We start from the raw sequence: 15,572 nt of genomic DNA on the forward strand, positions 1-15,572 counted from the left end.
GATTAGAACACTGGAGTCTGTAAAGAGGTCTGGGCTTGACATCCCTCATTTCCCATTAGCCTAGAGAGGTTTCGTCCATTGCCCAGAGTCCCAGACTCAGGTCAGCAATTTCCCAGATGCAAGCACTTCCAATGTCATCCTACAAAAGTGAGCTAGACTGCTTCCACACATGGCTTCATTTTTCCAAATATCCTCCTTTTCTTCTTAGTAAAACAAAATTGGATGCAAAGTATTAAAAAACTCATAAAATGAACATCTCCTATAATCCCACACCACTTCTCCAGAAGTAGCTTCCTGAATTAACCCCTTTTCTATCCCCATTTCACAAATGAGAAAACTGAGTCCCAGGAAGGTTGTGCAGTGAGAAAGCTGAGTGGCTGAGCTGGCAGTGGAACAAGGTTTCTCTAAGCCCGCTGCAGGGTGCGCTCTTAATGGAAAAAGTATTCTGAAGGTGAGGTGGCCATCAAAACTCATGACTTACATAAGACACCAATTTTGGCTAATTTAGAAACATTTTATACCTGATTTTGTGGCTTCTTTCTTCAGAGTCTGAAAAATACAAAGCCCCACCATTGGACAGTGTTTGGCTAAATTTAAACACCGAGATGCAGACATCTTAGAGTCGTATTATTTGGAATTTCCTCCCTGTTAACCTTATCCCCCTCCTAAGGTTTTAATGCTTCCAGAGTGCAGAGAAAAACTTTTTAATCATTAAAAAATATTGTTCCATCATTTACATGAGCTCATCAGCATTTATTAATATTCTAAAGGGGCTGGCTTGCCCCCACTCCCTATCAGATTCTCTCTTTACTGTATACCCTCTGTTAATTCACAGAGTAAGGAATGCATAGAGGGAATCAGTTGCTTATAAAGCTTTTACTTTGAAGGGAAAGGGTTCAAATAATTCAACTCTGTTTGCAAAGAAAAACTTCAAAGCCTTTAAGAAGGCACCTCCCTTTAATTCAGTTTGTTAGATTTGTTCCCCTATTTGAAAGGTAAGAAGATGAAAGAAAGTTAATCTCCCATAAATTCTCCCTCCTGTTATGCCCAGAGTTTCAATACAATACCTTTTTGCTTAGTAATTCTAGCAGTAAAAGATAGGCAAGAGCCAATGATTAGCAGAGCTGCAAATTGCCATTGTTTTCAGCGGGTCTCCAGACATACCTTAACCTCAGGATCCCTCTCAAGTCTCAAATGTATGCTCCTCTCCATCTCTAGTGTCTTATCCTGGGGTTATTCTGACTTTTTATGAATCACCCCGGAAGGTGCTGTGGAGATATAAACGTTAACACAATCTTCAACATAAATCTCTCTTCTTTGGGAAATCATTTTAAATCAAAAACTAAATTTTTTTTTTACCTTCTTCTTAAAATTGCTACCACCTAGTAAGCTACACATCATCAGTACTTAGGATTAAGAACTTCACCTGCAAAAACAAAGAGAACACCTCTATACCTTATTTCTATTTTATGATAAGCTGCCAAAATCCTAAATGTGTTAGTCTTTGCTTATTTTAAATTATTAGATGAAAAATTCTTCAGATTGAGGAGCTTTTGAGAGTTGCAAAAGGGTGCTATTCTGGGTCTAAAAATCCCCAAAGCCTATTTATACTATGGCATTGTGGGCCTGAACTATTTTCTCAAAAGCTCCATTTCTCAAAGCTCCATTCCTTGGCATAAAGATATAACTGCTCACCCCTGTTCCCAGTGGTTGGTCTAATGCAGAATCACAAGTTCTTAAAAGTCAATTAACATTACTGTTGCTGGATGAAAATGCAATTAAACCCCAAATTCCTTCCTAAAACATGAAAGAAATTCTCCAAAATAAATGAGAAGGAGGGAATGGGGAGTTATTGCTTATTAGGTACAGACATCCCAGACAGAAAGTCTGGGATGATGGAAAAAAGTTCTGGAAATGGACGGTGGTAGTGGTCATTGAACATTATGAATGTGCTTAATGCCTCTGACTTGCACACTTAAAATGGTTAAAATGGTAAACTTTATGTTATGTATTATTTTACTACAATTTTTTTAATTAAATAAATAAACAATAGCTTCATATTAAAAATGTTAATTCAGGGCTGGGAGATAAGCAGAAAAACAAAACAGTGTTTCTGGTTGATAAATTGTCACTAATAGATATCGAAAATCTAATAACATAAAATTTTTGACACAGAAATTCCACTTTCATCAATTTATCCTAAGGACATAATTAAAAATGTGCACAAAATCTATACGTAGAAGGGCATTTATAATAGCATTGTTTGTGGTAGCAAATTGTTAATAAAATGTTGGGAAAACCTAAACACCCAACACTAATAGTTTAATAAGTTCTGGTTAATTTATTAAATAAATTACCCTCACCTCCTGGCCAGACCTCTCTAGCATCTTTGTTTACTCTTCCACCTCCGACTTTACATTAAATCTGGGCATTCCTCTGCTCTTTTCTGTCTTTCTCTCAGTCACCATTGGTTCACTCAGCAATTACTTATTGACACTTCCTCTGTGTCAGAACAATAGCAGGTGCTGGGGATAAAGCTTTCAACAACTCAGACAAAGTCTCTTTTCTCATGAAGTTTATACACTTTGGGGAGGATACAAAGAAGAAAATCAGCTATTATAATATCATATGACAAGTAGCAGAATATGGGGTACTCTGGGAGTACGTGGCTCAGGCCTCTAAAACAGATCCAGGTGCATCTGACATGACTTCCTGGAAGAAGCCATGTCATCGGGATGAGTAGAAATTAAGTAGGGAAAGAACATAAGGGGAAAAGAATGTTGCAGGCAGAGATAATAGCATGTATAAGGACTCAGAAGTAAAAGAGAGCAAAGTACACTTAAGACACTGGAAGTATTTCAGAATAGCATGAGCCTAGAGATGCCAGGAAAAGAGAGGAAGAAATACATCCTTGTCCACGGAGCTTCAAATCAGACTCAACCTCAAACCAAGGGCTTAGTTGACTCATCTACTGGGTGTCTCCACAGGAACAGGCTACAAGCAGCCCAAGTTCACATGCTCCACACTAAGTTCATCATCTGCTTCCCTCCCTCAACCCCAGTCCTCCTGTTTGAATTCTCAACCACAGTGAATAATGCCACCAGAAACCTGGAAACCACACATAGCTCCTCAGTCTCTTTCCCCTCCTGGTGCCTTATGGGGCTCTTGTGGGGAGGGAAAGGTGGAGGCAGGAGTGGGAAGCTGAGCTGTGATGTAAGCCCAATAACAGCCTGGCTATCTACTTCCTAAATTTTTTTTGGTGGGGTGGGGGCGGGAAGGAAGACTAGCCCTGAGCTAACATCTGCCAATCTTCCTCTTTTTGCTGAGGAAGACTGGCCCTGAGCTAACATCCATACCCATCTTCCTCTACTTTATATGTGGGATGCCTACCACAGCATGGCTTGCCAAGTGGTGCCATGTCCTCACCGGGGACCCGAACCGGCAAACGCTGGGCAGCCAAAGTGGAACGTGTGAACTTAACCGCTGCCCCACCGGGCCGGCCCCTAAATATTTCCTGAATCAATCTTCTCTCTCTCTGTTTCCACCTTCCATACTCTATAGAGGCTTCATCCCTGGTGTCATTGTCATACTCTGGCACCCTGCCAAGCCCCTCTCCACACTTGAGTCTTTCTAAAACCCAAATATCATTGTCATTCTCCTGGTCGAATCCTTTTGTGTCTTCTCGATGTGCTTAGGATAAAATCTGAACCCAATCATGTTTGACTAGCATCTGATCTTGACTTGACACTGCAGTCATCTACCTTCCCAAGTCAATGCGCTGGCCATGCTGGGACTGACCCCCACTTGGTTTCCTGGACCCCGAATGCTTTTTTCCTCACAGAGCCTTCGTGCCAGTGTGATCCCTCTGCCTAGAACATCGTTCCTTTGCTCTTTGTCTGGTTAATTCTGACTTCCCTTTCAAGCCTCAGCTTAAATACTCCTCGTCCCAAAAAGCTATGGTTCTATCATAGGCCCGTTCGTACAGCGTCCTCTTTCTTCATCCTTCCCTAAACTATAGCCTTTGTTATGGTGGGGATTCGGTCAATCTTTCTTTTTCTGGTTTAATTGACCTACATCACTGTATAAATTTCAGGTGTACAGAATGATGGTTTGATCTACATATATTGTGAAATGATTACCACAATAGATTTCAGCTCATAGAGAGAAAACTTTTAAAAAGAAAGAAGAAAAGAAAAAACAATTCTCCTTGTGATGAGAACTCAAGATTTACTCTCTTAACAACTTTCCTGTATACCATACAGCAGTATTAACTATAGTCATCATGTTGTACATTACATACCTGGTACTTATTTACCTTATAACTGGAAGCCTGTGCTTTTCCCTTTTGCTAATGTTGACAACCCATCCAGAAGCACCTAAGGCTTGGCTCAGGAGCCATACAGCACCTAATACTGCATTGCATTGGCAACAACACATTGCAGACCTGGACACATGCTCAAGGTGCATTGTCCACTGAGAACAGCAGGCTCCCGCATGATATTTATGGTATCATCTCATTTTGTAGAGGAAAATGTCGTCAGAAAAAATTTCTCAAAGGACAAATACCAACATGATAACTGAAATTGTCTCTGTTCCTTAGTCGATCTCCTTACTGAAGGGGAGGGGTCATCAGTCCTTTATGATTTTGTTTTTGTCCATCTGTGTTTTCAGTAATTTTGGGAATCATGGGCATTCTTCTTTTTTTTTTTTTGCTTTAATGATGATAATAATAATAATAAACAAAGAAGACTTTTATAGAAAAGTAATTCAGGAAATTCAAGAATTTGAGCTGCAGAAATCTATTTCAGAATGTGTAAACTTTGCCAAGAACAGACTTCTGAGTTAATTTGTTCAATCTACAAAAATAATGGAATTTACTCAACTCCTGACTCCTGAGTTCAAGAATTGGAATTCTCAAAGTTCACTGTTACATTTTGCTTCTTCAAAAAAGGCAAATATTGCTGCTTCTCTAGAAACAGGCTCTGTTTTTCAACGATGGTGTTATCTTCACTAAATTTTTCCTCTTTTCATTAAACCTGTGCATTTTGGAAGAATGTTTTAAGTACTATCAGAAAGCACTTTACCTTCCAGTTATTTTTCTTGCACTAATTGACTGCGTCTCACAATATTCCCAACTGTAACAAAGCAAGATCGAGACCAGCACAGTCCCTCTCACTGCGTGAGACCTATTGTTAGGGCCACTCGGCTGTTACTCAGGATGAGACAATCAGATATTTAGTCTACATTTGTGCTTGTTCAGTGCCAATATCTTGATTTCAAAAACAGCATGATTTTCTCAGTCGTGCGTGAAAACCACTTCACACACATGGATGATCTTTGCTCTGTTTCTAGATTCTCTCACAAATCTCAGCTTCCTAATTTCTCACCTCCCCCCACCCCCTGATGGAAAACAGCAGCGACTACTTTTGAGGGGGACGGGGTGTCCTGTGGCTGCCACTGCAGATGGATTGAGAAGGTTAACCAATTACCAACTAGCACTATTAACACTTTAACCCTTTGGCCAGTTTATATTGGCACCTAGGTAAGAGTGGTGTTTGCAAAACTGGAACAGAAACCCAGCTAAATTTTGAAAGGGGGAAAGGAGGAGGTAAAAGCAGTCAGCTCAGGGAAAGGGTCCCTGAAAGGTGACCAGCCTCCTGAGAGTGGCAAATGCAAGGCTCAGGAAGGGGACAGCAAAGCCAGGTGCAAAACATTTCCCTGTCTTTTTTCCAAGGCTTCTTATAGAAGTTGCTTTCAGTCAGATGGCTTTGGAATGGTTCTGTGGGCCCTGTTGTACCTCTCGTGCTAGGAGAGGAAAGATGGGAAGTGGGCACTAATGTGAGCAGTGTCCAGTGATTAACTACCTCAGTAATCATGACAGCTCTGGCAAGTGGGTGTTGCCCATCTGATAAATGGAGACAGAGATTCAGAGAGGTTCATCAATGTGCACAGGGCCCTGAAGCTAGATTGCCCAGGCCAGGCCCTTCCTCTCCTCTAGCTACAACCTGTCGAGTCAGAAAAAAGAGGCTCTCAGACCTTAGGCCTCATCTTTTCTGCAACTACCCTCATTCCCTCCACCAATGCATCCTATCCCAGGCTTTGAAGACCATCCAGATGCAAACTTCTAAACTCAAATGCCCACCTACACTCCACAGAGATGTTTAGTGCACTCATTAACATCACATGTCCAAAACCAGCCCCTCCCTCAGTGTTCCTATTCTCTGGAAACAGCAGCTCCATTCTTCTAGTTAACAGGCCATGAATCTTGTGGTCGCCTCTGATTCCTCTCTTTATTTTAATCCCCACCTCTGATTCAAGGAAGAAATCCTGTTGGTTCTACCTTGAGAATATATCCAGAATCTGAGCGCTTCTCCCATTTCCACTCCCTACCCTGGTTCAGCCCACTGTCATCCTAGCTGCCCTCCTGCCCCCACCCCTGCCCCCTTGGTCTCTTCTCCGTACAGCAACCTCCAACTTCTCCCTAACAGCTCCCGTCTCACTCAGGTGAAAGACAAAATCCTTCCAGTGGCTCCAGAAGTTGCCCCACACCCACTTTGGGGCCTCATTTCTGACCTCACCTCCTATGACTGTAGTCTCACCGGCCTTCCTGTGGTTCTTCAAATGCACCAGGGGCCCTGGGGACTCTGCACTCAGATATGCCCTCACTTCCCTGAGTCGTGGCTAGAATGTGGCTCTCTGAGTTCTTCCCACCTGCTTCCTTTAAAATTACATCACTCTCACACACGCTGTCCTACCCCCTTCCTGCTTGCTTTTTCTACATTGCGCTGGAAGCCATCTGCTCTGCTAGAGAGTGGGTTCTCCCCACACACTCTAGAAGGGAAGCGTCAGAGGACAGGGAGTGTTTACTGCTCTGCTTTCGCGTTCACTGCTTCCCTCTGAGTCCCTGGAGTATGGCAAGAGTTCAGCAAACATTTGTTGATGAACATATTTGCATAACCCTAGTTGTGTATTTTTTTCTTTTCATAGTATTTATTCTCTGTTAGATTCTTGTGTTTCACTCATACTCCATGGGACATTTCTGATCTATTAGGAGTCCATTTCTATCAATTGTGAGTCTTACAGTAGTATTAAGATGCAAGGTTAAACTCTGGATTCATATTAAACCTATACAGCTCAGCCTATAACCAATGCATATTCATGAAATCAATGTCCAAAGAAAGATCAAGAAAAACGTCAAAATTCCCCTTGTAAGATGGCTCAAATTCTTTACAGAGGGGCTGACTCGGTGGCACAGGGGTCAAGTGCGCACGTTTCCCTTCGGTGGCCAAGGGTTTGCTGGTTCGGATCCTGGGTGCGGACATGGCATCATTTGTTAAGCCATGCTGTGGCAGGGATCCCACATATAAAGTAGAGGAAGATGGGCACAGATGTTAGCTCAGGGCTAATCTTCCCCCGTTCCACCCAAAAAAGTAAAAAAAACATTCTTTATAGAATGAGAAATGGAATCAATAAATTAAATGTAAATCTACAGAGATGTTCTTTCAGTGAAAACCCACTATGGACACCGCAGCTCTCTTGATAACATCCATCCCTTGGCTCCTCCACAGTGACACCTTAATGGAGTCTGGGTTGCATTGACTTCAAAGTGAACCTTGATTGACCAAAAAGTGGACCTTGATTATCCACTCTTGCGACAATGTAAGATTCAGGTAACTGAGGCCTAAGGTCAATACATGGCATTCCTCTGGCCACAGGACTTTGTTCTGGGATAACACAATCAGTGCAAAGCCGAGGAGTTTCATGTGGCCCTTGAGGAATAAACATACTCTCTTCTGTTCTCACTGAACAAAGAAATAAATACACTGACTTAGTTGTGAGCTTATATCTCTCTTATATATATGTATATGTCTGTATGTAAAATATACAAACAGGCAGAAAGGGAGATGGATAGAGAGAGTGATAGATGGAAGTACTCAACAATAGTCATGAATAGATGGGTACCAGAATGATAATATTTTATTAACACCTCTGAAGTTTACAAACCACTTTCACATAAATATTATCTAATCTTCATAGCACACCTATGAGGTATAATTTTTATACTATTTTACAAGTGAGGACACTGAGACCTCAAAGAGGTTTTGTAATCTATTGCCCACCACCAGGTAATATATGAAAATAGACAATAAAAATAACCAGAAACTAAAAAGAGAGAAGACATCCTGGAGCTGGACCAAAGTCTGCCTGATTCCAGAGTCCTTTCCTCATCCCACTCAGGCACTGTCTCAGTTAACCCCAAGATAAACATCTTCAGTACCAAGCAAGTAAGGATCAGACACGACCCCAAATTAAACCTGTACAACCATTTGTGGGCTAAGTGTGTAAGAGATGGAGTTTGCCATTATAAATCTCCTAGAAAGGAGTGCCACTTCTGTAGAACATGTCTAGGGCCTGGCACATTTTCACATGGTGACATGCAAGGACTTTGTTCTTCCTTCTTTAGGACTTGGGAATCCTACCTAGCACACGAGGATGCGTCCTGATTCTCTAATGCTCCATAGCTTAATACAATGTCTCAGATGCAAAGGACTCAAGAACTGGAAAATATAGCAAGTCAGCTTTACTACAGGTGCAGCAGGCGATTCCATCCTCAATGGCAGTAGGCTTACGCAATAATTATAGTTATTAGCACCTATGTTTGTTATTGATCAGTATCTCTGAGCTCTAAGCCCCCTCCCACAATTCTCTGCTCTGTAATTCTTCTTTTAATTGTGGTAGAATACACATAACATAAAATTTACCATTGTAGCCATTTATAAGCGTGCAGTTCAGTGGCATTAATTACATCAACATTGTTTTGCAACCGTCATCTCTAGAACTTTTTCATCATCTCAAACTGGACCTCGGTACACATTAACAATAACTCCCAATTTCCCTCTCATCAGCTCCTGGCAACCACCATTTTACTTTCCATCTCCATGAATTTGACTATTCTAGGTACCTCATATATGTGGAATCGTGCAGTGTTTGTCTTTTGTGAATGGCTTATTTCACTTAGCATAAAATTCTCAAGGCTCATATATACAAAATGTTGTAAAAATAATATACACCAGGGAATTGAATTAAACTTGAGTGGTCCTATTCTAAAAACTTTGCTATTTCTCCCAAAATTCAGACTTCAGCATCCAACCCTGACAGAGAAAATTGTAGCAGGCCTAGCCTCCCATTGTAGACAATTATAAAAAGAACTCAGTAGATAAAGCAAATGTTTTCAAGCATTGGACAACAGGAAGCAGAGGGTGGTAATCCTAGAGAACAGGGAAATACTTGAAATGAGCCCCAATTCTCCCTGGCTTTCAGCCCAGGGACACACTCCAGACTGTGCACAGCAAGGTGGAACCCGAGCAGAGAGCTCCGATCTCTGTGACTCGTGGAAGCAGATATTGGGGTTCAGGGCAGCTGAAATAGCTGGAATTTGTGGGAATGGGTATTAGGAGAAGGGGATGGTAGAAGTCTGAGTGGGTGTCCCCCACGGCCGTGGGCTGAAGGCTGGACTGTACTAGTGCACAGCACATTCTAAGAGGCCCTCAGGGAAGAGCTGCTGCAAGCTGAGAGCCCCACAGAGGTCCCCAGGTCACCCAGGGCTGGGAGATTCCTACACAGTCAGCACACACAGACTTTGTTGAGCCCTGCAAATATGCAACTCAGACCCCTGGAAGACCCTGCCTTCTGAGTAAAGAATATGCCCTAGAATAAGGGCCAGACCCTAGGACTAAGGACAAAACAGAAATAGACCCACCTGGGAGGATCAAGAGGACCTGCTAATATTTAACTACTTGCTGGAATAAAACTCGATACCTTTTAAAAGAAGATGGCTTAATCTAACAACCCTGAACACATCATCCTCAAAACTCAGCATACAATGAAAAATGACTAGATATGCAAAGAATCAGGAAAATGTGACCTACAGTCTCAGAAATTATATATTCTTCACATGTCGATCTCTTCCAGTAGGAAGAGTGAAGAGATTTCTGAGACAGCAAAATAGCCAGGGTGCCTCTTGATCTAGAAACAAGTCGCAATAACCTATTAAATACTAATCTACATACGGTAAATGCTGCACTTTTTATCCATTAATTATAGCCATTATGAATTTTTAATGAGATGCTAAAAGATCTTAACCTTACAATCATTTATGAATGTGAAACTAACTGCATCTTATTTAGGGAGCAGTAGCTTTAACATAAATGTGAGTTTTTAATGTCTTACTTTTTTTCCTCCCTGTGGACAAATTGTTTGCTAAGAATTCTAAATAAAGGGCATGATCATAAAACTTACCTTAGAACCTGGCAAGTTTACCTTTTTTGTAGTCAAATAGGTTATGATGTCTGGGTGGTTGTACCACTTGTAGAGGACACTCAGGATGAGGTGCTAGAAGCAAGAGCCAGGGTTTTGAACTTAAAAAGAGAAGGTTCCAGAACTGATGATCCCATCTGGGCAAACACAATGACACCATCCGAGCTGAGCCCTCACTGCTGGCTGTAGCATTTGCTGATGTTCTGTGCCACCCAGCTCCCCTCCCATCCCGGGGGAGCTACCTGTCCCACTGCCACTGTCATTGCCTCCCCTGGAGAGTGACATTACCCTCCATTCTCCAAAATGAAAAGGAGACTTTGCTAAAGTGATGGTCTGGAGTATAGTTTACTTCACTGCCATCACCACAGACTATTCTTTCCCTATTATCTATTATTTACCTCTGTATGAAGATTCTCAATTTCACAATCAACATTTAACAGAAGAGAAGGAAACCAAAACCGAGAGAAGGATCATGATTTTAGCAAGAAGTAAAAGGAAGTAAATAGATTGTTAATAAACTAAAGGAAAACTAATTAACACATTTAAAGAAAATTTCTCTTGTAAGCTCTAAATTAAATTAAGTTAAATGGCATTTCTAGACTTAGCAAGCGAAAATTATAGAAGAATGGGCTTATCTATTAAGATCAAAAACCAATGAGAATTCAAACTCATTATACGAAGCCAGCAGTACCCTGACACCAAACCTAGACAAAGATACCACAAGAAAAGAAAACTATCAGGCCAAAATCCCTGGTGAACATAGATGCAAAAATCCGCAATAAAATACTAGCAAACCAAATTTAACAGCACATTAAAAGGGTCATGTACCATGGCCAAGAGAGATTTTCCCTGAGGTGCAAGGACGATGCACCATATGCAAATCAATCAATGTGATACACCACATTAACAGAATGAAAGAAAAAAACCACATGATCATGTCAATAGACACAGAAAAAGCATTCGACAAAATTCAACATCCAGAGCCAGCCCTGAAGGCCTAGTGGTTAAAGTTCAGCACTCACCACTCCGGCAGCCTGGGTTCACTTCCCAGTCATGGAACCACACCACCTGTCTGTCAGTTGTCATGCTGTGGTGGTGGCTCACTTAAGAACTAGAACGACTTACAACTAGGATACATAAGCATGCACTGGGGCTTTGGGGAGGAAAAAAAATTCCACATACATTCTTAATACAAATTCTCAACAAAATAGGTATAGAAGAAACTTACCTCAACACAATAAAGGCCACATATGAAAAATCCACAGCTAACATCATAATCAATGGGGTAATTTTTCCTCTAAGATCTGGTACAAAGCAGGAATGCCCACTGTCAACACTTCTATTCAACAAAGTACTGGAAATCCTAGTCAGAGCAATTAGACATGAAAAAGAAAGAAAATGAATTCAGAGTGAACAGGAAGAAGTAAAATTATCTCTGTTTTCAGATGACATGACCATCTGTGCATAAAATTATAAAGATGCAACAAAATAACTGTTAGAACTAATAAGCAAATTCAGTAAAGTTGCAGCATACAAAAATCAGTTGCATTTCTGTACACAATGAACTATCTGAAAAGGAAATTAAGAATACAATTCCATTCACTATAGCAACAAAAAGAATAAAATAATTAGGAATAAACTCAACCAAACAGGTGAAAGATTTGTACACTGAAAATTGTAAAACACTGATGAAGGAAATTAAAGATGATACTGAAAAATGGAAAGATACTGTGTTGACGGATTGGAAAAATTAATATTGTTAACATGTCCATACTACCCTAAGTGATCTATAAATTCAGTGCAATCCCTATCAAAATCCCAATGTCATTGCTTACAGAAACAGAAAGATCAAGCCATTGTGGAAAACAGTATGAAAGTTTTTCAAAAAATTAAAAATAGAACTACTATATGATCCAGCAATCCCACTTCTGGGTATAAGCCAAAGGAAATGAAATCAATATCTCAAAGGGACAGTTGTACTCCCACGTTCATTGCAGCATTATTCACAATAGCCAAGACATGGAAACAACCTAAATATCCATCGAAAGATGAATGGATAAAGAAAATGTGATAGGTATCATATATATATATATGTATACATGTATATACATCTCATAGGCAACAACATACAATGGAACATCATTCAGCCTTGAAAAAAAAAAGGAAATCCTGCCATTTGTTACAACACGGATGAACCTGGAGCACATTATGTTAAGTGAAATAAGCCAGACATAGAAAGACAAATATTGCATGATCTCACTTATATGGGGAATCAAAGATAGTCAAACTCATAGAAGCAGAGAGTAGAATGGAGGCTGCCAGGGGCTAAGGGGTGGGGGAAATGGGGAGATGTTGGTCAAGGGGGACAAAGTTTCAGTTATGCAAGATGAATAAATTCTGGAGATCTAACATACAACAATGTGACTATAGTTAACAGTACAGTATTGTACCCTTGAAATTTGCTAAGAAGGTAGATCTTAAGTGTTCTTACCACACACACACACACACACAAGATAACTATGTGAAGTGACGGATATGTTAATTAGCTTGATTGTGGTGATTATTTCACAATGCATACATATATGAAAACATCAAGTTGTACACCTTAAATACACACAATTCTATTCGTCAATTATACCTCAATAAAGCTGGCAGCATTGGCAGGGGGCAGGAATTAAAGGGTACTTAAGCCTGACTGAGCACCATTATCATATGCCAGGCCCTTGACACACATCACCTCATTCCTCACCACCAACCACACCCAAGTATTGTTATCCACCGCTACACATGAGGAAACTGAATCACCGAGAAGTAAAGCAACCAGCCTAGCATCACACAGCAACTTAGAGATTAAAAAGAATTTTTTAAAAGAATACTTGAATTTAAGCCCTGATGACTTATAGCTTACCTTTACAAAGTGCTATAAAATAAACTATGTGTTGGTACCAAAAAACAAATCCAACTAGAGTTCTATGGAAAGAGGAAACCAACTATAAATGCTTTTTCTTAAAAGACGAAAACAAGAAATGTATGCAATTTTATTTGCCAGCTATACTTGAAAAAATTATTTTTAAAAGAGGAACACAGGATTGAAAGCAGGGACTCAGAGATATTTGTACACCCATGTTCATAGCAGCATTAGTCACAATAGCTAAAAGGTAGAAGCGACACAGGGTCATCAATGAACAAAGGGATAAACAAAATGTGGTATATAAGTACAATGGAATATTTTTCAGCCTTTAAAAAGAAGGAAATTCTGACACAGGCTACAACACAGATGAACCTTGAGGAACTTTATGCTCAGCGAAATAAGCCAGTTACAAAAGGACAAATACCACATGATTCCACTGATATGAGGTTCCTAGAGTAGTCGAATGCATGGAGGCAGCAAGCAGAATGGTGGCTCGCCAGGGGCTGGGGCAGAGGCAATGGAGAGTCAGTGTTTAAGGGGACAGAGTTGCTGTGTGAAATGACGAAAAATTCCAGAGATGGATGGTGCAACAGTTACACAACAATGTAAATGTACTTAATGCCACTAAGCTGCACACTTAAAAATGGCTAAGATAGCCAATTGTATGTATCTATATTTTGCCACAATTACAAAAATAAAATAGAGGAAAATAACGATATTTCTATTTTATTTGCATTTATATATATTTTGCTTCTTGGGAGCTCAAAACACTTTCATATGCTTTTCATAACCTTTATTTTTCTTTTTAACATCAATGTTTTTGTCAGAATTAGGAATGCAATATTTACTAATATTTAATAGGTCAAATTCACTCCCAACTTTTGTGTAAAATTACAAAGCAATTTCATCTCCTACTTTGAGGGCACGTAAAAGTACTGTGTATCCTAAATAATTTAAACAGAAGATCAAATAAAAAATTCTCAAAAAGGCCAATATTCATTAAGATCAATTGGGACCAACACTTTGAAAATACTTTGTATTCTAATGTAAAATCACCAGCAAAAAGAAATGGTTAATAAAAACACAAAAAAGAGAGCTCTAATTGGTATATCTAGAAAAACACAATATTTGTCATGTATGCAATTTTCACAAGATCTTACTTATAAACTAAAGTTGCATGAATCAAAAAAAAATTATCACACACCCTTCTCACTAAACATTTGAAAATAATTCAACCCAAATTCAACATTAGTTTATCTGGTGTTTTGATTATCTGTTACACGTAACGAAACACTCCCAAACTTAGTAGCTTAAAATAATAATCATTTACTTGCTCGTGATTCTGCAACCTGGGCTGGGCTGAGTGGTTCTTCTGCAGGACTTGCCTGTGGCCACGTCCTGTGGACACATTTGCCTAGCAGGTTAGCTAGGGTCTGGGCTCAGCAGGGACATGGTAACAGCTGAACTTCTCTTTATATGCAACTTCAGGAGGTCTCCCTCTCCACATGTCCTCTCTACAGGGTCTCTCCAACAGCCAGACTGCTTACCTGCTGGACTACCATCAGGACTTCCAAGAACAGAAAGACAGAAAGTGTCAGTGCTTCTTCATGTTTGGGCTTGAAGTCCCAGGACCTGACTTCCACCGCTACATAGCATTGGTCAATGCAGGCACAGGGCCAGCCCACATTCAAGGTGATGAGGAAGAGACGTCATCTCTCTTTTTTTTTTTTTTGAGGAAGATTAGCCCTGAGCTAATTACTGTCAGTCCTCCTCTTCTTGCTGAGGAAGCCTGGCCCAGAGCTAACATCGTGCCCGTCTTCCTCTACTTTATATGTGGGATGCCTACCACAGCTTGGTGTGCCAAGTGGTGCCATGTCCGCACCCAGGATCCAAATTGGCAAACCCCAGGCCGCTGAGAAGCAGAAAGTGTGAACTTAACCGCTGCACCACCGGGCCGGCCCCGAGCTTTCATCTCTTGATGGGGATGATGAGGTTACATTGCACAAGAGCCTATGGGATGGGAGACATTGCTGCAGCCATCTTGGGACATGTGGTCTACCTCATCTGGCATACGATTTGTGAGGGGCTTGGTAAGCAAGGAAAATATGTTAATAGATAGCAGGGATCACATATAATCCATCTTAAAAGAAACTTCAACACAATAAAAATCTTACATGAAAGATATATTTTACCTCAAGGAAATGGAAAACAAGGCTTCTGCCTTATTGTGTAGTTGGGAGATAAAATATGCAAAAGAGGAAAAATTATAAAGGCATTAGTTCATTCAACAAATATTTTTTGAATGTTTAATGTGCTAATCTTCTACCACTAGGTGAAGTGTAAT

The 15,572-nt window shown here is 40.3% G+C and overlaps 1 long non-coding RNA gene across 19 annotated transcripts in view; it reads right to left on the reverse strand.

Annotated features, from left to right (window-relative positions):
- Window positions 1-15,572, reverse strand: part of LOC103558022 (uncharacterized) — a 149,391-nt gene that overhangs the window by 36,348 nt on the left and 97,471 nt on the right. For 6 of the 19 annotated variants that reach the window (XR_011543405.1, XR_011543403.1, XR_011543394.1 and 3 more), the window contains exons 5-8: window positions 11,546-11,680; window positions 10,300-10,392; window positions 1,360-1,426; window positions 1,165-1,268 (exon numbers count right to left, since the gene is read on the reverse strand). This is a non-coding gene — a long non-coding RNA (uncharacterized lncRNA). The remainder of the gene's footprint in view (window positions 1-1,164; window positions 1,269-1,359; window positions 1,427-10,299; window positions 10,393-11,545; window positions 11,681-15,572) is intronic. The other 13 variants (XR_011543406.1, XR_011543396.1, XR_011543402.1 and 10 more) reach the window with 3 other exon arrangements.

The sequence above is a fragment of the Equus przewalskii genome, chromosome 8 (genome assembly GCF_037783145.1).
Source record: "Equus przewalskii isolate Varuska chromosome 8, EquPr2, whole genome shotgun sequence".
NCBI lineage: Eukaryota > Metazoa > Chordata > Mammalia > Perissodactyla > Equidae > Equus > Equus przewalskii.